At 41.7% G+C, this 21,021-nt stretch overlaps 1 long non-coding RNA gene across 1 annotated transcript; it reads right to left on the minus strand.

Moving 5' to 3' along the window:
- Nucleotides 1–2,047: 2,047 nt before the first annotated feature.
- LOC123995610 lies at nt 2,048–2,751 on the minus strand. Its single transcript, XR_006831867.1, has 3 exons — nt 2,660–2,751; nt 2,418–2,529; nt 2,048–2,248 (listed from the first exon to the last, which is right to left on the minus strand). It is a non-coding gene; the product is annotated as an uncharacterized LOC123995610 (long non-coding RNA).
- Between the last annotated feature and the right edge of the window lie 18,270 nt (nt 2,752–21,021).

Consider the following 21,021-nt stretch of genomic DNA (forward strand, 5'->3'; position numbering starts at 1 on the left):
TTTTTCTAAGAGTGCAGGGGCGGACTGGGACCAGTATTCGTCCATGGGCATTTCTAAAACACTGGCACATTTTTTTTAACCTTGAGGCCCCCATTATTAGCCAGATAATGATCATTTTCCACAAATAAAATAACTAGTTAGACAGGCCCACTTGGCTAAAAGTGGACCAGCCCAAAGCATTCCAGGCAAATGATGGCCAGATGGCTTGTCCGCCACTTTAAGAGTGTAGTCCGTCTCAACTTCATAAAACTTCATGAGTACTAAGCAAATGCCACCATTCAAATAATTTCAAACAGAAACTTACAAAAGGTGCTAAACATTTCTTCAAAGAAAATCAAATTGTTTCAATATATCAGAATTATTTTTTTATAGTGCAGCTTAAAATGATGGCACACCTACCCAGTTAGCTGTCCTCTTCCCTCCCCATAGTTTGGTTGTGAGATTCCGAGACAGGGGAAAGAGAGATGAGTTTCTAGAGTTTCTCTCCTCCCTCTCTGCTGACCAGGTGAACACACCCAGGAGATGCTGAATCTTCAGCTCCAACCCCTCCCTCCACATCAACAACACCGACCAAAAGACCCAATGTATTTTCTCTGTTATTACATTGAACTTTAAACAGTGTTAGACATACAGTACATCTATGTTACTTGATCACATGTACATTTCTGTTAGTGTATCAAGTTCACATTTGTGACAATAATTTGCAGTACATTTGGTAAATAGGAATCAATTCATTATTATTTCCACTGGACATGGGCTTCACTAAAGAGGCTGGTTCAGTAATATATCCACTGACCTCTGATTGACGAGACGTGAAGATATGTGGTTAAAGAAACATAGAAAACACCAAATATATCATTGTAACCTGTGTCAGTGAGTTCTCCCAGTGCCAGGCAAATCAGGTCACCTTCATACAGCCCGATACAAATTAAACAAAGTATATGTGGTACCTGCAGAGCTATGGCAGCCTAATCCCAAATGGTGTTAACAAAGTACAATGTAATTCTGGATGTACAAGAGCCCATAGTTCCTGGTACGGACACGTTGTAGTCCATACTGATAGCTTATTTGGTTGGAGTTTAGTGCTACGGTACAAGTCGTTAGGATGTGGTTTTACTTCCTGGTCTCTATGTGTCACGCCCTGACCTTAGTATTCTTTGTTTTCTTTATTATTTTGGTTAGGTCAGGATGTGACAAGGGTGATTTATGTGTTTTTGTCTTGTCTAGGTGTTTTGTATGTTTATGGGGGTGTTTACTAGTCTGGGGGTTATGTACTGTATGCCAATGGTTGCCTAGATTGGTTCTCAATTAGAGGCAGCTGTTTATCGTTGTCTCTGATTGGGAACCATATTTAGGAAGGCATATTCCTTAGGTTCTCTGTGGGTTATGGTCTATGGTTAGTTGCCTATGTCTGCACTATTATATTATAGCGTCACGTTGTTTTTGTAAGTTTGTTTAGTGTTTTCTTCATTAAATAAGTATGTATTCACATCACGCTGTGCCTTGGTCTCCTCCATATAACGAACGTGACACTGTCGATTTGGATAAAAGCCTTTGCTAAATAACTAGGCCTACAGGTTGACTTGGTTTATCAAGGTGATTTGTGTATAACAGCCATCAACTACATGAATAAGGGCAAGAACCCCACACCTCTCCCCTGCTATCCATGAGTCTGTGTTTATGACCGTAATAGTTGACACAGTCAACAAACCATGACACCAGGGGAAACTCTAATGATATACAAAACTTGATTAGGTTCATGACATGGATACTGTCATACTGTCACATTCTCGAGTCTGTCTGTGTGTCTGTCTCTATTTACAGTTCCCTAAAGGTTGCCACTTGCATTTGGGCACAATTCTACATTGATGTGATTACTGCCCCCATCTCACCATTCTTGCTGGATGCTGAAAATAATGGTAATGCTGTTGTCACTAATCAAACATATTTTATTTAAGAATGTCAACAGTTACATCCATAAGTGAGTGTGTAACATTATTTTCCTCATGAAGAATTATACATTCATACACCAACAAAAATCTTAGATTATAATTCGATGTTACATTAGTAAAATATTGTAAAGTCAATCTATCCTAATCCTCATATATTTCATAACTTGAAAAGCAATGACTAAAATAAAATTGTATGATGTGTTATAAGGTATATAATCATGTGGTTTTCTTGGACCTTCTATCCCTCTCCTGTTGCATCATCATGGCTGGTCCTCTTCATCCAGACCCACAGTGACCTTAGAAAACAAACACAACAGTACAAAGACTCTCACTGGAATTAGTTCATGAACACCTTGCTTAATTTCGACATTGTCAATCGGATGCAAAACCTAACACACTGTACAAGAAACTCTGAACAGACAACATAAGGAGGGACTTTTATAATTGTAACACATAAGTGCTTACATTCTTCAGGGCTTCCAAGTTCAACTGTTTTGCGAAAAACATCCCCATTGGGCAGTTCTCTCCAGCTTAAGCCTTGGATGAAGTTCCCGTTCTTAGTCAACTCCTTTCTGATCTATGAGATGTAATCAAACTAGATGAAACATTTGAGCATCCTAAATGTAATACTATGAGATGTCATGAGAAGAGTGAAATGAGTGAGGATGATGTTGATTTCTGATGTGGGAGATGTAGGACTACTGTACCTGCTCCAACATCTGTTCCTTTACCACCGGGTCATTGAGGTCAGCTCCTGAGTTAGATTTCAGAGACATCCTTACAATGGTCTGCTTCATTCTCTTTTCTAGAGGGACATAGGAATGATAAGATCAGACAGCCACTCAAATGAGATTCATCTTATTTACAATAAATATTACTTTTCTTCCCGCAGGAAAGGAAAATCGACCCTCACCCTCACACGCCGAAAGACTAATTTGCTTCAGTGATCCCCTAACGAAAACTCAAAATGCTTGTTTGTTTTTCAAAAAAAAAAGCCTGAAACCTTGAATAAATACTGACGTCTAGTGGAAACCATAGGAATTGCAATCTGGGTGACAGAGTTACATAGAAACAATAGGTTTGCATAACAAGAGCATGGGAGCTAAAACAAATGTTTTTATTCTGGTCGGATTTGCTTCGGATTTTCGCCTGACATATAATTTCTGTTATAATCTAAGACACTTTAACAGTTTTATATCCAATGCTACCAATTATATGCATATCCTGGCTTCTGGGCCTGAGTAACTGTCACGATCGTCGTATGGAGTAGACCAAAGGTTAGAATACATTCGTGGTTAGAATACGTAGAATGCGTGGTTAGAATACATTCTTCTTTATTTAATGAAGAACGAGAAGAACCCTTAAACAAAAACAACAAAACGAGTAAGACGACCGTGACCACTATATAAACAATGTGCTAACGTATAACATAGACAATAACCCACGAAATACCCAAAGAAGATGGCTGCCTAAATATGGTTCCCAATCAGAGACAACGATAAACACCTGCCTCTAATTGAGAACCAATCTAGGCAACTATGGACAAACATAAACACCTAGATGAAAACAACCCGATAAATCTACAAAAACCCCTAGACAGTACAAACATCCTAGAATAAGACAAAAACACACATATCACCCATGTCACATCCTGACCTAACCAAAATAATAAAGACAACAAAGAATACTAAGGTCAGGGCGTGACAGTAACAGGCAGTTTACTTTGGGCACATCAGTCAGACGGAAATTCAGGAAACAAGACACTAGCCCTAAGAGGTTTTAAAGGTTCTACATTTCTTTGGAACTGTTTATTATCAAGCCTCGGTGTTCTATATTGACCAGAATGGAACTATTATCTCAAAATAGAAACCACATGACCACGTATATATCTGAAAGGTGGGGAGAGAAATGTGGTCGGAGTAGGCTACATGTAGCCTCTCTGTGTCCGACATGTGACAGTGTTTGCTGTAGTGGGACCCTGTTGGGGCTAAAATGCCATCCCTGTCCCTGTATTACATCCCCCAATAACCCCAGTCTTGTGGCCTGTCTGGTCTAGTGTTAATGCCACAGCCTCTGAAACACATGTTTATGGTGTCAGAATAGGTTTGAATCCAGTCTAGTGCCCTTTGACTCAACCTCTGCCTGTATTTCCTCTCTCTATCTGTTCAATAAAAGAAGTCAGTCTTACTTCCAGTGCAAAGGAATGGCCTCTTCAGAGAGCAGTTTATCTTGTCCAGGGAGGCGTGTTCAGTCTGTCCATGGCCCTGACGGGTCAGGGAGCAGCAGTTACTAGCACCCAGTTGAGGCTCAGACACACAGTATGGGAAGGGGTCCCCATTGGACCACTCCCACATTCTGGTAGAAGTCTTCCAGTAGAGTCCGATCCACATATCAAACTGCTGTGTTTCTGTTATGCTTTGGAATGCTGTGTAATCCTCTTGGGTGAGGATGCTCGCTAAGTCATCTCCATTGTCTCGGCAAGCCGTCTGTGCCCTCTCCCACGTCAATGAACCTTGACCCATGTAATATTTAAGCTCTGAGGAATTGTTTGATTGTGTGCCTAAGGACAGAAAATACACAATGGTCCAATTTGTAAGTCGCTCTGGATAAGAGCGTCTGCTAAATGACTTAAATGTAAATGTAAAATGTCCTGAAAGACATGGACATTGATGTTAAATAAATGTACATAGACAGTTGTCAAAGGATACTGTAACTCATAAAGGTGACATTATTTGAAATGTACTATGTACTGTACCAAGGTGTTAAGAATGAATAACCCCCTTCTAGTAAAGTGTTTACATTACTTTGGAGTAATAGTTTACAAATATCAGACAAGGGAGAAAATGGATGCAAAATCAACTTACTTTTCTGGCACACAAAGTGCCATGAACTTGTGAAATCTCTCAAAACCCATACTTTTGCACTTTGTCCATGAATAACACACTTTGCATTTGGTGTATTCAAATAGTCCAGTTTGGGCCAAAAGGCACGGTATTGGGAGTGGACCCAGACAGCGTCAGGGAGACTCTGTGCTGACACTGCTCTCAGAGCTGCTACCTGGTCCTCAGCATTGAAGATGGTGGCCAGTTCCTCGTAGTAATTCCTGCAGAACTGCTGGGCTTCGGCCATGCTCCTCCCCTCACTAACCAGAGTAAACACTGGTATCTCTACTGCTGGGCCTGTGTGGACAGACAAAGCACAGGAGTGATCACCCAAAGGACATCCAGCCAACCTGAAACAACTGCGGGAAGCATTGGAGTTAACATGGGCCAGCATCCCTGTGGAACGCTTTTGACACCTTGTAGATTCCCCAACGAATTGTACCGACGAATTGAGGCTGTTCTGAGGGCAAAATGGGGTGCAACTCATAATATACTCTACGTCCATATCAAAGTTCCAGACTGGGATCTCTGCTACTTTTAGCGTTATGGGATTCAAAAAGCATGTTAAACTATATTATTGCACAAAGAGTGAGTCCATGTAGCTTATTATGTGACTTGTTAAGGACATTTTTGCACATGAATTTATTTAGGCTTGTCATAACAAAGTGTTTGAATACTTATTGACTCAAGAGATTACAGCGTTTCATTTTATATTAAATTGAAAAAATGTCGATAAACATAATTCCACTTGGAGTCTTAAAGGAAGCCAGTGTAAGGCCAAAATGTCATAAATGTTCAAACTTCAGTAAGATATTTCTCAATTATGCTTTAAGGTACAAATGCCAAATGCAGTTTATTTCAACAATCCTTCCTCCAAAGGACCCCTCTATGGATGATTTTTTTTATGTAAAAAGGGTTTCGTTTTGGATCCACCCACGACCTAAGATCAATGGTTAATATAAAACTACTTTGGATTTATAAGGGAACTGAAGTTATTTGAAGCTCAATAAACCTAATTTCATAGTAACGTTGTTGAGCTAGATCACTCCATCTCAATTTAGAGCTCATTTACAACTCCTTGACACTGTGAACACTGAAAACATGTTTAAGAATTGTAAGTAATATGTGTACAGTTTGTTATATTGGTCCATACCTTCACTGCATTCCTTCCTAGTGGTCCTTCTGTAGCTCAGTTGGTAGAGCATGGCGCTTGTAACGCCAGGGTAGTGGGTTCGATCCCCGGGACCACCCATACGTAGAATGTATGCACACATGACTGTAAGTCGCTTTGGATAAAAGCGTCTGCTAAATGGCATATATTATTATTATATTATTATTATTAACCAGATGTGACTCCTGGATAGATTTTCATAGTTGGTTGACCAAAAGAATACTTTTGAAAGCAGTAGAATCTGTTTTGAAAGTAAAAGACAATACGGATGCACTTCTTATGTCATTTCTGTTTTAACATTAAAATAAATGTAATCAATGTCATTGTAAACAAATACTGGTCATAATTTTGATCTCATTCATTGTCAGTCCTTGAATCCACTGCTCTGCATTTGAGAGCAGTGATATTTCTCTAGCCCCATCCTTCAACTATTGACCAAAACAAGTGGTGCGACCACCACTCAAACAGGCAACCCAAACACGCAAATAGATTATACTCTTTAACCACGTAGCTGAAGCAGGAACACTGAGGGTTCTGAGTGCAGGCAAGCTGGCAATGATGGTGGTCCCGTTCATACACCATCAGAAGGTCTTTCCCACTAAAGTCTTTGTCAACCTTGATTCCCTGTGAGCAGTAAGCTGTTGGATAGGGGCAAATGTGGTTTTCAATTAGATTACAAGTCAATTATTAAGATAAACTACCACAAACGTGACAGAAATGTTCTTGTCCATGCTAAATATTACAATTTTAGATTGACATTTTGTGTTGCCTTGAAATGGAAATTGGATTCCTCCCTGCCAGTTGCAATGTGGCTATCGGAAGTTAATTTCCATTTCAAGGCAACACATTTCTTGGCAATCGCTAGCAATATTTCTGTTAGCTTTATAGTATGGCTTTGCCTAAGATTGGTGTTAGTAAAGTTACCCAGTCGACAGACCTCCGGGTCTAAAGGGAATGCAACCCCGTGAATTGAGGATATGGTATCGCATACCCCCTGCCAGAAACCGTGTAGTTTTGAACACTGCCAAATGGAATGGAGGAATGTTCCTTCATCAGAGCCACATCTAAAACATAGGGAGGAGATATCTGGGTTGAACTTGTGCAGTCTAGATAGGGTGATATAGAGCTGATGGAGGAAATTAAACTGGATCAGTCTGTATCTGGAGTTCAATGTGGATGTAACACCATCCCTGCACAGGTCACTCCATAGATCCTCATCAAGATCAATACCCAGATCTTTTCCCCATCTAAGTCGGGGTTTATCTAGCCCAGGCAGTGTTAGTCCTGACATAAGAGCATCGTATACACGGGAAATGGTCTTGAACAGTGGTTGGTCTGCGTGGCAGAGTTGTTCAATAGGTGACATCTTAGGTAGGTTCCATTGTCCCTTGAGAGTCACCCTAATAAAGTGTTGTAGTTGTAGGTAGCTAAAGTAGTCCCTGTTAGGCAAGTGGTATTTCTGTTTCAGCTGATCAAAAGACATAAGAACTCCCTCCTCGTAACAATGTTCCAGAAGAGTGATCCCCTTATCAGACCATGGTCTAAAGTTACTATTCTGGAAAAACATAGGGATCAATCTATTGTTCCATAAAGGGGTTTTAGGGGAAAGGAATCCCCCTCGTCCGAACAGCTCATGCAGTTTGCACCATGCCAGGACAGAATGTATGATTAAAGGGTTGTCTGTGATGGTTTTTCATAGATTTTGATTCTGTTTTTATAGATTCTGTCCCATTTGTAAAACAATTCTGCCCCAGTGTCATCATTTACCTCAAGCTTTTCAATGTTCAACCATGAAGGAGAGGGACCAATGTCAAACCTCTGAGCCAGAAACCTAGACTGTGGAGCCCAGTAGTACATTCTAAAATTGGGGAGGTTTAAGCCCCCTTGACTGTAATCAAGGGTCAGTTTATCCAGGCCAACCCTAGGGGTTTTGCCTTGCCAGATAAACCGATAGGGAGAGATTGAAACAGATATAGAAATCTGGGCAGGACATTCATTTTAATTACGTTGATTCTACCCAGTAGAGTGAGAGGTAAGTCCATCCATTTACAAAGGTCAACCTCCACCTTTTGCAACAAACTGGTGATAGAGGAAATTATGGTTGAAATGATTAATTATGTATACATTATTGATTAGAACCATTTATTCTAATACTATTATGTTATGGTATGAACTCTTACTGAAAATGTAAGCAGAACAAATTAATTGTCTGTGCCTCTTCGGGAGTTTAAGGGGGAGGGATGATATAGCTTTTCAGACAAGATAAGGATGTTTGGGTTATGTTCCATTAGGGGAGAAAAAGTATATATTTTAGACAGTTTGGAATGTAGTTTTATGGGGGGAGTAGGAGAAGAGTTTCAGACCTAAAAACAATGGGCTCTTGTGAGAATCGGAGAGAGGGGGTGAAACTGATGACGTCATTTTATGTTCTCTCCTTAAAATGTAATGTTCTTTGTATTATGGGTCAGTACTCATCAAGAATAAATGCTGAACTTGTTTTTAAGACTGGTCTCTTGCTAATTCATGCAAATGATAAACTTACAACTTATCATGAATTAGAAATGAGTGCGAATTGAATTGGTTTTGGCAATAAAACATAAAGGAATTTAGAATTCCTCTATCAATTGGCCAGATTGAGTTCATAGAGGTTGTTCAGATTACCATCCACCATTATGCCCAAATATGTGAAGCCCATAGGCGACCATCTAAAAGGAAACTTGTGCTTGATGGTATGATGGTCAAAGACAGACAACGGTAAGATTTCGCTTTTATCAAAATTGACCTTATATCCAGAGAAAGAACTATAACACTGTAGTAGGATCTGCAAGTGAGAGAGGGAGTGTTCTGGGTTTGTTAGAAATAAGATAAGGTTGTCCGCAAAGAGTGATAATTTATGGGTATGGGGGCCCACCTCAAAGCCATGTATGTCAGGGCACATTCTAATAGCCTCAGCCAACGGTTCGATGGCGAGGGCAAAGAGGTGGGGGCTAATTGGGCAACCTTGTCTGTTCCTCCTATAAAGAGGGAAAGAGGAGGAAGTAATCCCATTGGTAGCAATCCTAGCTTTAGGAGATTTGTAGAGTGATTTCATCAAATTTACAAACACGGTACCTAAACCAAACTTTTCCAAGACGTGAAAGAGGTATGGCCATTCAACCCTATCAAAGGCCTTTTCAGCGTCGAGGGAGACTGCAACACTAGGTATTTTGTTTTTTTTAGCAAGGTGAATTATATCAAAGAACCTTCTGAGATTATTGGAGGACAATCTATTAATTATGAAGCCAGTCTGATCTGGGTTGACCAACAGGGGAAGACATGACTCCAGTCTCTTAGATAGCATCTTGGTGACCAGTTTACAATCTGTGTTAAGGAGAGAGATTGGTCTATAGGAGGCGCACTTTAGCGGGTTTTTCCCTTTCTTGTGGATTACAGTAATCACTGCTTGAGAGAAGGACTCTGGAAAGCAGTTGTCTTCTCTGGATTTTTTAAGTACCTCCATAAGGTAGGAGACCAACAGCTCCCTAAATTCTTTATAGAACTCTGGAGAAGCCATCCTCCCCAGGAGATTTATTAGAAGGTAAGTATTTAATGGCCTCCAACAATTCAGGAACTGAGAAGTGTTCACTCAGGCGCTCGCTGTCTTCCCCTGACAGGCATGGGAGGTTGAGAGAGGAGAGAAAGGAGTCGATCTCTGATAGATCATCGCTTGATTGGGAAGTATAGCGGTCTTCATAGTATTTCTTAAAAGTATTCATATCAGTAGGGTCGAAAGATATCTCATTAGTAAGAGTTTCTATGGCATTAATTGTCCTCTTAGTTTCCTCTGCTTTCAGTTGCCATGCCAATACTTTGTGAGCTTTCTCTCCAAGCTCGTAATAACGCTGTTTTGATTTAGTGATGGCCCTCTCAGCTTGATATGTGTTCAGAATATTATATTTAAGTTTTTTATTTACCAAAAGCCTGTATAGATCTTTAGTCGGGCCTCTTTGGTAGGTTTTCTCAAGCTCTGAGTTTTCAGATTCAAGGGCACTCAGTTCCGCACCGTGTTTTCTCTTCAACCCTTTAGTATAGGAAATAATCTGTCCCCTCAGATAGGCCTTCAATGTGTCCCAAAGAATGAAGCTGTCAGGAGCAGAGGGTTTGTTTGTCAAAGTAAAAATACTGATCTGCTCTTTGATGAATGCACAAAATTCAGGTTGCTTTAGGAGTGTAGAATTTAGTCTCCATCTATATGCTCCATTTACGTTGGTAGGAATGGAGATTGATAATACCAGAGGAGAATGGTCACTAAGCAATCTGGGGAGACACTCGACATCTAACACTCCATGAAACAGTTGTGTCGAAAGTAAAAAGTTATCTATGCGTGTGTGTGTCTTGTGTGGGTGTGAATAAAAAGAGTAGTCCCTATCCTGTGGATGCAACTGTCTCCAGATGTCTAGTAAATTGAGATCTTTCATGAATTACATGGTGAGCTTGCCGGCTTTGGTAAGAAGTGAGGGTTTATCAGAAGACCTATCAAGAACTGTATCTCAGCAAAAATTAAAATCTCCTCCAAGCAGTAGCCATCCTGGTGGTGCTTGAGCAACCTGAAGGAAGACATTCTGAATAAACATATGGTCATCGAAGTTAGGAGCATAAATATTCAATAGGGTCCAAGACTCTGAAAACATATGCCCCTGCACCAAAACAAACCTGCAAGAGGGATCAGAGATGTGTTGTTGACACAGAAGGGGATGTGTCTACTTATCAAAATTGCAGTTCCTCTTGCTTTGGAGTTAAAAGAGGATGCAAAAACTTGTCCTACCCATTCCCTCTTCAATTTCTTGTGTTTTCACTGGCTGTAAGATGTGTTTCTTGTAAAAACACAATGTCAGCCTTTAATTTCTTAAGGCATGTATAGACTATTTTCCTTTTAATCGGGCTGTTAAGACCTTTTACATTGAATGTGACATACTTTAGTGGATTAAGCATAGGTTGGGTCTCCTTCTAGTTGTTTTCCCCTCTACAATCTAGAGGATTTCTGTTATTCCTTTGAACATTAATAAACTCTGTTTCTGTTAACCGTTTGGGTCCTCTTGCCTTACGACAGACTTCAGGAACCTCGTCTCCAAGGAGCCATGCTGACCCGTCGGTTCAGAACGCTTCCGTCGTGCCAGATCCATCCAGAACCCAGGGTTAATAGCCACCTTTTCACCTGGCACAGTGGGGAGGCAAGGATTTCCGACAGAACTTTAAAGGAGATGATTAGGGTTTTGACCGTTCTGACAGCTTCCTTTCCAGAGTTATTCCGTTTCCGTCCATCCTGTTTCCGCTGCCTGCAGCGGTTAAGGATGAGAATATCTCCCTCCTCTGGCCCCCATGTAACTAAATAGAAATATATCATATGCAGATAATTAGGAAATGTTTCAACTTTGGTTTGAGCACAAAAGTGACCTGTGTGTCTCTTTAGGAAGGAAACAATAAACATAGAAAAAAGGAAGAAAAAAATAATAGAAATCCCACCCACCCCGATTGTCAGACTAAAACAACAATCCCAACAATCATACACTTGTAGAGATATGTTGCTGTTCGCTTTCCATCTTGCTCTTACTAGCTAAACCTTGGCGTAAACTAAAACCTGGGAGCTCTCTAAATTGAAAACAAACGTTGTGAATAGATATTTATGGCTGAATATTTACTGCCCACGGTAAGGGCTGCTTGAGTCTCTTTTCGAAAGATTAACATAAATTAGGGGGAAAGCAGTGGGCCTCAGCCCACTTATTGCTTCGCCCAGGGGATATGGACTAAACCAAAATATACTCTCCTGTAAATGTAATAGAACTCACCCCGGAAAGATACGGTTAGTTGAAATTTGTCTCTGTCGCCTGTGCCATCTGAGGCGGGTTCGACTACTCTGCGCCCCTGATGTGGGGCGTGTGACATAACTTCGCCATCCGCTTAGCCCGGCGAGATTCTGCAGTGGGGAGCCAGGGCTTTACTTTTTGTCGTTTGGACCATCTCGCAGCGAAGGGGGAAGTGGAAAACGGCGCTTACCCGTACAAATAAATTATAGTGACCGGGAGATACCAGCAGTTCAATCCGGATAAGAGAAAACAAACAAACTGCATTTTATCCCCCAGAGAGACCGTCCTGGCTCAGACGTTGCTCTGTTCTTTGAGAAAAGTGTGCTCTTCTCCCGGTGTGTTGAAGAGATGGCTTTGGCCTTTGTACTGAACTTTCATCCGAGCAGGGTGGATGAGGTAGCCGGTGATGTTCTTCTCCTTCAGTGCTTTGGCGGCAGGTCTGAACTGCTTGCGACGTCTAGCAAGATCCGCGCTCATATCCGGGAAAAGGCTGACCCTTTCCATCGATGGTGATGTCCCCTTTGGCTCTTGCGAGTTGCAGTATCTTCTCTCTGTCTTGGAAACGGAGGAACCTGATCAGGACGGCTCGTGGGGGCTCATCTGGCCGGGGTTTCGGCGCTGATGTTCTGTGGGCGCGTTCGATTTCCAGTGGCTTGGTGAAGTTGATTATGCCTAGGACCTCCGGGATCCATTGAGTGAAGAAACGGACCGGGTCACGGCCCTCACTGTCCTCTTTCAATCCCACCACACGGATATTACTACGTCTACTCTGGTTCTCCATCTCATCTACCTTGTTTTTGAGGTAGGCATTGTCCTTTTGCAGTTGTATCAAGACCTGGTCATGTCTAGCGATGGTATCTTCAACTGTGCTAATGCGCAACTCTGCCTCAGTCGTTCTCAAAAGGAGATCATTCATGGAGGATTTCAGGTCGTCAATGGAAGAATGGAGTTCAGCCGATTTCTTATCAATTTTCAGAGAAAGACCTCTGTTACCATCCTGAATTTCCCGGAGGAGAGTAGCCAGTATGTTGGCAGGCTCACAAGAGTCTGGAACTGTCGTCTGAGTTATGAGGGCTAATGCTAATCTTGCTAGCTGTAGCGTTATCATTATCTTGGGAATCAACAACGTTTTGGTCGTCCTTCTTGCCTCTCGGTCGGAGGTCCATGGCTCTTTGGGAAGGTAAGTACTTGACAATTTATCAGCCGATATTAGAATATTGTTTCAACGTTGTTATTTAGGTAAAAATAGAATAACTTTGAAGAGCTCGGTTTGTCAACGTCTGCTCAGCTCCACGGCATCACGTGCTCCCGTGAACGGGGTTTTCTATGACACATTGGTGCGGCTGGCTTCCAGGTTAAGCGAGCAGTGTGTCAAAAAGCAGCGTGGCTTGGCGGGGTCGTGTTTCGGATCTCTCCTGAGTCTGTACGGGAGTTGCAGCGATGAGACAAGACTATATCTACCAATTGGAAAAAATAATTATCTCGTGACAGCCTTAACATTGAGTAGCTAATTTGGTTCTGGGTGCCATGGATATAGCCAGTGGATTTAACTAGGCAAATAGAGTATGATACTCTGGCTCATTTGACAATGAACGAGTGACCAAAGTGACTTGATTCAACCTTGCTCCTCCCCCTTTTGTCCTCCAAATGTCTTTTAACAGTTTGTTGTGTTGTGATGCTTTTAAATATTCATATGTTGTTTTGAATGCTTTTAGTGATTTCAGCACTAACTTGACAAGTGCCTGTCACCTTTAACAGGAAAACATTTTTGCTGAAATTCTTCCTCGGCATCCTCTGGATCAAATATTTCTAATGAGGCATCATTAAAGATGGCGGACGGAAGACAGGGTGGTGCGGCAGGTGCCGCTTCTCATTCGAATGCTGTAATTTTATCTAAACCATCAGGTGTACGCCGACCCCAGCTAAGTAACTCATGCAAAGAGTTAAAGCGCAATTATGTGTTTTATCTCCAGTACTCTGCCATGATTGTCAGTTATGTAGCTGCTCTACTGATAATCTCAGTGTGTCCTTGCTGGCATGACACAAATCTACTACCGGAGAATATCAACACCAAACACATTGGTTCACCTTTCCACGGGAGCGGACAGTACACAGCGTACCATAATGTTCTGAATAATGGCCAAGTCTATCTCGCTCCCTATTCCAATGAACCGCTTAGGCGTAACAAACACAAGTCCAACATTTATGGGAAACTATTAAACTAGCTGTTCACTACCCTCCGGGGATGTGCAACTCAATCCTGGGCCCAACATCCCCGAGCCAGCGATAGCACCGGAGTGGAAAGCGGTGGATGGCCTCCTCCACTGATTGTCGCAGCTGTGTAAGTGGGTGAGTGCTATGGTCCCATGGTTTCTCTCAACTCACCCGGCTCCAGGATAGATTTGGACTCTTCAAACATACGCAAGTCACTGAAAGAATGAGATTATGCTCTAAAATTAGCCCTAAGATCCAAATTAGAGCATGACCGACGTACGTTTACCATGTTGAGAAATAAGGTGATGAAAGAAATCAGACAGGCCAAGGCAAATGTTTTTATTAACATAATTGGTAAAGCAAAGGGAAATGCTAAACTGATTTGGGAGAATCTAAAAAAGTTAACAGGGAAAGACCATAGTAACACTGCAAAAAGACTAGAAATCATGGTGAATAACAATCTTAAATAGGATTCAGTCGAAATAGCAATAACCTTCAATTCCTACTTTATTGTCTCTGTCAGGGCACTGACACAGAACCCCTCCACTGGTTTCTTGGGCTCAGTACTAGTAAATGATGCTCAACCTGTCTTCATCATAAGGGAGTTTCTGAGTCAAAAGTGAACAAGGTGATTAGCTCACTAAAGAACTCTAAAGCCAAAGATGGGTTTGGGCTGGACTCTACCTTTCTTAAAAACTACAAAGAGTCACTCATTTGCCCCATTACTAAGGTCACCAACACATCTATTGGTCTCGGGGTGTTTCCAAGGGTATGGATGTCGGCCATAATAACGGCCATCTTTAAATCAGGCGACTCTGCTGACGTGAGTGACTACAGGCCCATTAGTATACTAACTGTGGTGTCAAAGGTTGTTGAAAAGTGTGTAGTAGAACAACTGATTGCCCACCTCAACAACAGCCCCTTCACATTACACTCCATGCCGTTTGGCTTCAGAGCGAAACACTCCACAGAAACGGCCAACTGCTTTCTTCTGGAAAATGTGAAGTCCAAGATGGACAAAGGGGGCGTTGTTGGGGCTGTGTTTCTGGACGTAAGGGAGGCTTTTGATACTGTTAACCATGAGATTCTCATCACAAAATTGACCAAGTTCAACTTTTCCCCCGACACCTTGAGATGGATGAAATCATACCTTGAAGGCAGAACTCAGTGTGTCAGAGTGAGCAATGAGCTGTCGCCCACTCTTAGCTATGATGTGGGCGTGCCCCAAGGGTCAATACTGGGGCCCCTCCTGTTCAGCCTGTACATGAATGATCTGCCTTCTGTCTGTACTGGGTCTGAAGTTCAAATGTATGCAGATGATACAGTGATATATGCGCATGCAAAGAGCAAACAACAAGCTGCACAAGAACTCACTACTGTAATGGTCCAGGTTACAAAGTGGCTCAGTGACTCGTGTTTGCATCTCAATGTGAAAAAAACTGTTTGCATGTTCTTCACAAAGAGGGCAACAGATGCTACTGAGCCAGATGTCTATGTGTCAGGGGAGAAGCTCCAGCTGGTATCTGATTTTAAGTGCCTTGGCATCATACTTGATTCCAACGTCTCTTTTAAAAAGCATGTGAAAAAGGTCATTCAAATAACCAAATTCAACCTAGCTAATTTCAGATTTATGCAAAATTGTTTGACTACAGAGGTAGCAAAACTGTATTTCAAATCTATGATACTCCCCCACTTAACATACTGCTTGACTAGTTGGGCCCAAGCTTGCTGTACAACATTAAGACCGATTCAGTCTGTCTACAAACAGGCTCTCAAAGTGCTTGATAGGAAGCCCAATAGCCATCATCACTGTTACATCCTCAGAAAGCATGAGCTCCTGAGTTGGGAAAATCTTGTGCAATACACCGACGAATGTCTTGTATTCAAGATCCTAAATAGCCTGGCTCCCCCTCCACTCAGTACTTTTGTTAAACAGAAAACCCAAACATATGGCAGCAGATCCACAAGGTCTGCAATGAGAGGTGACTGCATAGTTCCCTTAAGGAAAAGCACCTTTAGTAAATCCGCTTTCTCTGTGAGAGCTTCCCATGTCTGGAATACACTGCCATCAGACACACATAACTGCACCACATATCACACTTTCACAAAATGCTTGAAGACATGGCTAAAGGTCAATCAGATTTGTGAACATGGTCCCTAGCTGTGTGTTGCCGCTTTCCATGTTGTCTGTAGCTTGTGAGGTGTGGAAACACTTTGTTGCTTTTATGAATTTTGTCTTGCTGCTTTTTGTTCTATGTTGCTATGTCTGTATGCTATGTATTGCTTGTCCTATGTTGATATTGTCTATTATTGTAATTGTTGTAAATAACCTGCCCAGAGACTGCGGTTGAAAATTAGCCGACTGGCTAAAACCGGCACTTTTACTGAAACATTGATTAATGTGCCCTGTCCCTGTAAAAAATCAAATAAACTTAAACTCAAACGCATAAAGATATTAATGTCAGTGATACATAATATTGTGTGTCATTGTAGTGAGTTTAGCTGCAGACCGTGTGAACCTAAAGTTATTTCGGACTAAGGACTGATCCCTGATCCCTGAGATCAACTCCACCCAATCTGGCTCAGGTTCAGAAATTAATGCTCCGTTGAATATTTAAGTAAAACAATATATTTTGCAGGCAGATTTCCTTTTTTTTTTTACTTGACCCGTATAGAATAGAAACAAACAGTTCTCTATGTCATTGATCAAGTGATTAGTGATTTGATAAAATGGTTGCTAGTATGCTGTTTCAGTTTACATATGCAGCAACGAAACACATTTTCTGACTTGTTTTGTGCTTGATAAATATCCCATTATGAGAGCCACTGTGATCCAAACTAAACATATTTACTACATAACTTTAAAATAATGCTTTTTATATATGGCAATTTGACGAGATCCTGAGGCCCATTGTTGTGCCATTCATATGCCGCCATCGCCTTATTTTCCATCACTTTATGCACGGCCCCATGGTCCTTCTGTAGCTCAGTTGGTAGAGCATGGCGCTTGTAACGCCAGGGTAGTGGGTTCGATCCCCGGGACCACCCATACGTAGAATGTATGCACACATGACTGTAAGTTGCTTTGGATAAAAGCGTCTGCTAAATGGCATATATTATGTCGCATCAGCCACCATCTGTACACAATTCCTGGAAGCTGAAAATATCCCAGTTCTTCCATCGCCTGCATACTCACCGGACATGTCACCCATTGAGATGTTTGGGATGCTCTGGATCGATGTGTACGATGACAGTGTGTTCCAATTCCCGACAATATCCAGCAACTACGCACAGCCATTGAAGAGGAGTAGGGACAACATTCTACAAGCCACAATCAATATGGGGGTCATAGAGCAAAAGAACATTGTGTTCATGAGAGTCTCCCCTTTCTATAGAGTGGTCCAATTGGTTGTAGGCCTAACCGTTCAGATGCTACAGACATTTTTCATGAGAAGACCGATTTTCAGGATGTCTCCTGGACTGACAAACAGGGGTTTAGCTCTGCCACAGATATGGAAGTGTGATATAGGCGGAGAAGGAGGATTGAGACGCAGGCCATGCAAATAAACAGATATCTCTAGCTTAAACTGACAGATTTTGATGGGGAGTTTTTGATTATGTTGCCTGAATCGAATCACTGGTGCATCAATAGACAATAGGGGTATAATATCTTATAAAATAATTGTTAAGATCGTGTAAGATCAACATGACCTAAGATCAACATTTACTAAATACTTTACATAAACACTACAATGTATGGTTGGCATCATCAAATTACAACTTACTATTCTTTGGTTTGCATATGACCAAGATGAGAGTTCAAATCACCATGGAAATTTACACTGCACAAAACATTAGGAACACCCGCTCTTTCCATGACATAGACTAATCAGGTGAATCCAGATGAACTAACTTTAAAATAATGCTTTTTGACACCAACATGTCAGTCATGATATAAGATGTTATACCGTGATGAAGTGCTTGTAATATCCCATTAGTAAAAGTAAAATGAAGCGTACCTTTTTGGCTCCTCCTCTCTCTCTCTCTCCAAGGCTTGTTTGGTTTTGATGAGCAGACAGGTGGAGAAGTACTGTAGCTGGAGTGTTTATGAAGAGGATCTGCTCTCCTCCTCCTTTGAACACACCCTTGTGTCAGTCAACATCATCAAGCCTCCTCCCTGTTGTCTTGCTGAAAGATCCTGTGTGGCTCAGTCGGTAGAGCATGGCGCTTGCGACGCCAAGCGTCGTGGGTTTGATTCCTGCTGGGGCCACCCATATGTAAAAGTAGTGGCCCTAGCCGACTTGTAAGTCGCTTTGGACAAAAGCCTCTGCTAAATGGGATATATTATATTATTATATATTATTATTATTATTATTATTATTATCATATATATTATCCTTCTAGAAAGAGTGAAATGGAAAGGGCAAGGGGGATACCTAGTCAGTTGTACAACTGAATGCCTTCAGCTGAAATGTGTCTTCCACAATTATCCCAACCCCTCTGAATCAGAATGGTGTGGGGGGCTGCTTTATTGGACATGGAACCACCAAGACTGTGTTTATGTCCCTATATGGTAAATCAAACAGCATGAAAGGGAGAGTCCACTTATGTGCATTGAGTAAATTATCTGTTATAAATATGTTGTAGCAAAATATGTCATAATAATTTGATATATTGTTAGTATCATTTAAAATTCTTAAATGTCTAACCTGTTGGGGAAGGGGGGTTCTAAACTGATATATGGAATTCTTTTTAGAAGGTCATACCATGGATCATTTAGACACATGTGAGGGTCATAGAGCAAAACAGATAACACCACCGTGTCCATGAAAGTATCCCCTTTCTACAGTAGGGTCATATTATACTGAACAAAAACATAAACGCAACATGTAAAGTGTTGGTCCCATGTATTTTGAGCTGAAATAAAGATCCCAGAAATGCTCCATAAGCACAAAAATCGTATTTATCTCAAATTTTGTGCACAAATTTGTTTACATCCTTGTTAAAGAGTAGTTCTCCTTTGCCAAGATAATCCATCCACCTGACAGGTGTGGCATATCAAGAAGCTGATTAAACAGCACGATCATTACTCAGGTGCACCTTGTTCTGGGGACAATAAACGGCCACTCTAAAATGTGCAGTTTTGTCAGACAACACAATACCACAGACCCCTAAAGCTTTGAGGGATCGTGCAGATGGCATACTGACTGCAGGAATATCCACCAGAGCTGTTGCCAGATAATTGAATGTTAATTTCTCTACCATAAGCTGCCTCCAACGCAATCCGGCCTCACAGACCACATGTAATCAGACCACATCCGGCTTCTTTACCTGCGGGATCATCTGAGACCAGCCACCCGGACAGTTTATGAAACTAAGAATTTCTTCACAAACTGTCAGAAACCGTCTCAGGGAAGCTCATCTGCGGGCTCGTCATCCATTACCAGGATCTTGACCTGACTGCAGTTCGGTGTCATACCCGACCTCAGTTGGCAAATGCTCACCTTCGATGGCCACTGGCACACTGGACAAGTGTGCTCTTCACGGATTAATCTCGGCTTCAACTGTTCCGGGAAGATGGCAGACCGCGTGTGTGGCGTTGTGTGAGTGAGCGGTTTGCTGATGTCAATATTGTGAGCAGAGTGCCCCATGGTGGTGGTGGGATTATGATATGGGCAGGAATAAGCTATGGACACCGAACACAATTGCATTTATCAATTGACAATTTCAATGCACAGAGATACCATGACGAGATCCTGAGGCCCATTGTATAAAATAATTGTTAAGATTATGGAGGATCAACATTTACTAAATACTTTACATAAACACTACAATGTATGGTTGGCATCATCAAATTACAACTTACTATTCTTTGGTTTGCATATATGACCAAGACGAGAGTTCAAATCACCGTGAAGTTATACACTGAGTGTACAAAACATTAGGAACACCTGCTCTTTCTATGACATAGACTGACGAGGTGAATCCAGATGAAAGTTATAATTCCTTATTGATCTCACTTATCAGATACACTTCAATCTGTATATATGGAGAGAACACATGTTACAGAAGGTCTTTTAAGCCTTGAGACAATTGAGATGGATGGTGTATGTGTGCCATTCAGAGGGTGAACGGGCAATGCAAAACATGTAAGTGCCTTTAAACACCCAAAGGACATCCAGCCAAATTGACACAACTGTGGGAAGCATTGGAGTCAACATCGGCCAGCCATCTCCTGCTTTCGACACTTTGTAGATTCCATGTCCCGACGAATTGAGGCTGTTCTGCAACTGAATATTAGACAACCTGATAAGTCCTGCTCATCATTTGATTGGTAAGTGAAGGCTTTGTGCTTCGGGAAATGATGAGTAAATCTCAGTTAATAATTTTCATGCCAGTCTTCCCCCTGTAGTGGTATTAACCCTAAACTTCCGGCGCCGACAGAGATGGCCGCCTTGCTTCACAATCCTAGGAAACTATGCAATATTTTGTTTCTTTACGTGTTATTTCTTACATTGGTACCCCAGGTAATCTTAGGTTTTATTACATACAGTCTGGAGGAACTACTGGATATAAGAGCAAGGTCAACTCACCATCATTACGACCAGGAATACAACTTTCCCTAAGCGGATCCTGTAAATTTTGCCCCCCAACCAGGACAATGGATCGGATTCCAGCAGGCGAACCAAAACAACCTCTCCATAAAAGGGGCAGAGGAAGCAGTCTTCTGGTCAGGCTCCGGAGACGGGCACATCGCGCACCGCTCCAGAGCATTCTACTCGCCAATGTCCAGTCTCTTGACAACAAGGTTGATGAAATCCGAACAAGGGTAGCAGTCCAGAGAGACATAAGAGACTGTAACGTTCTTTGCTTCACGGAAACATGGCTCACTCGAGACACACTGTCGGTGTCGGTACAGCCAGCTGGTTTCTTCACGCATCGCGCCGACAGAAAAATCA

This window comes from Oncorhynchus gorbuscha, linkage group LG14 (assembly GCF_021184085.1).
Source record: "Oncorhynchus gorbuscha isolate QuinsamMale2020 ecotype Even-year linkage group LG14, OgorEven_v1.0, whole genome shotgun sequence".
Classification (NCBI taxonomy): Eukaryota; Metazoa; Chordata; class Actinopteri; order Salmoniformes; family Salmonidae; genus Oncorhynchus; species Oncorhynchus gorbuscha.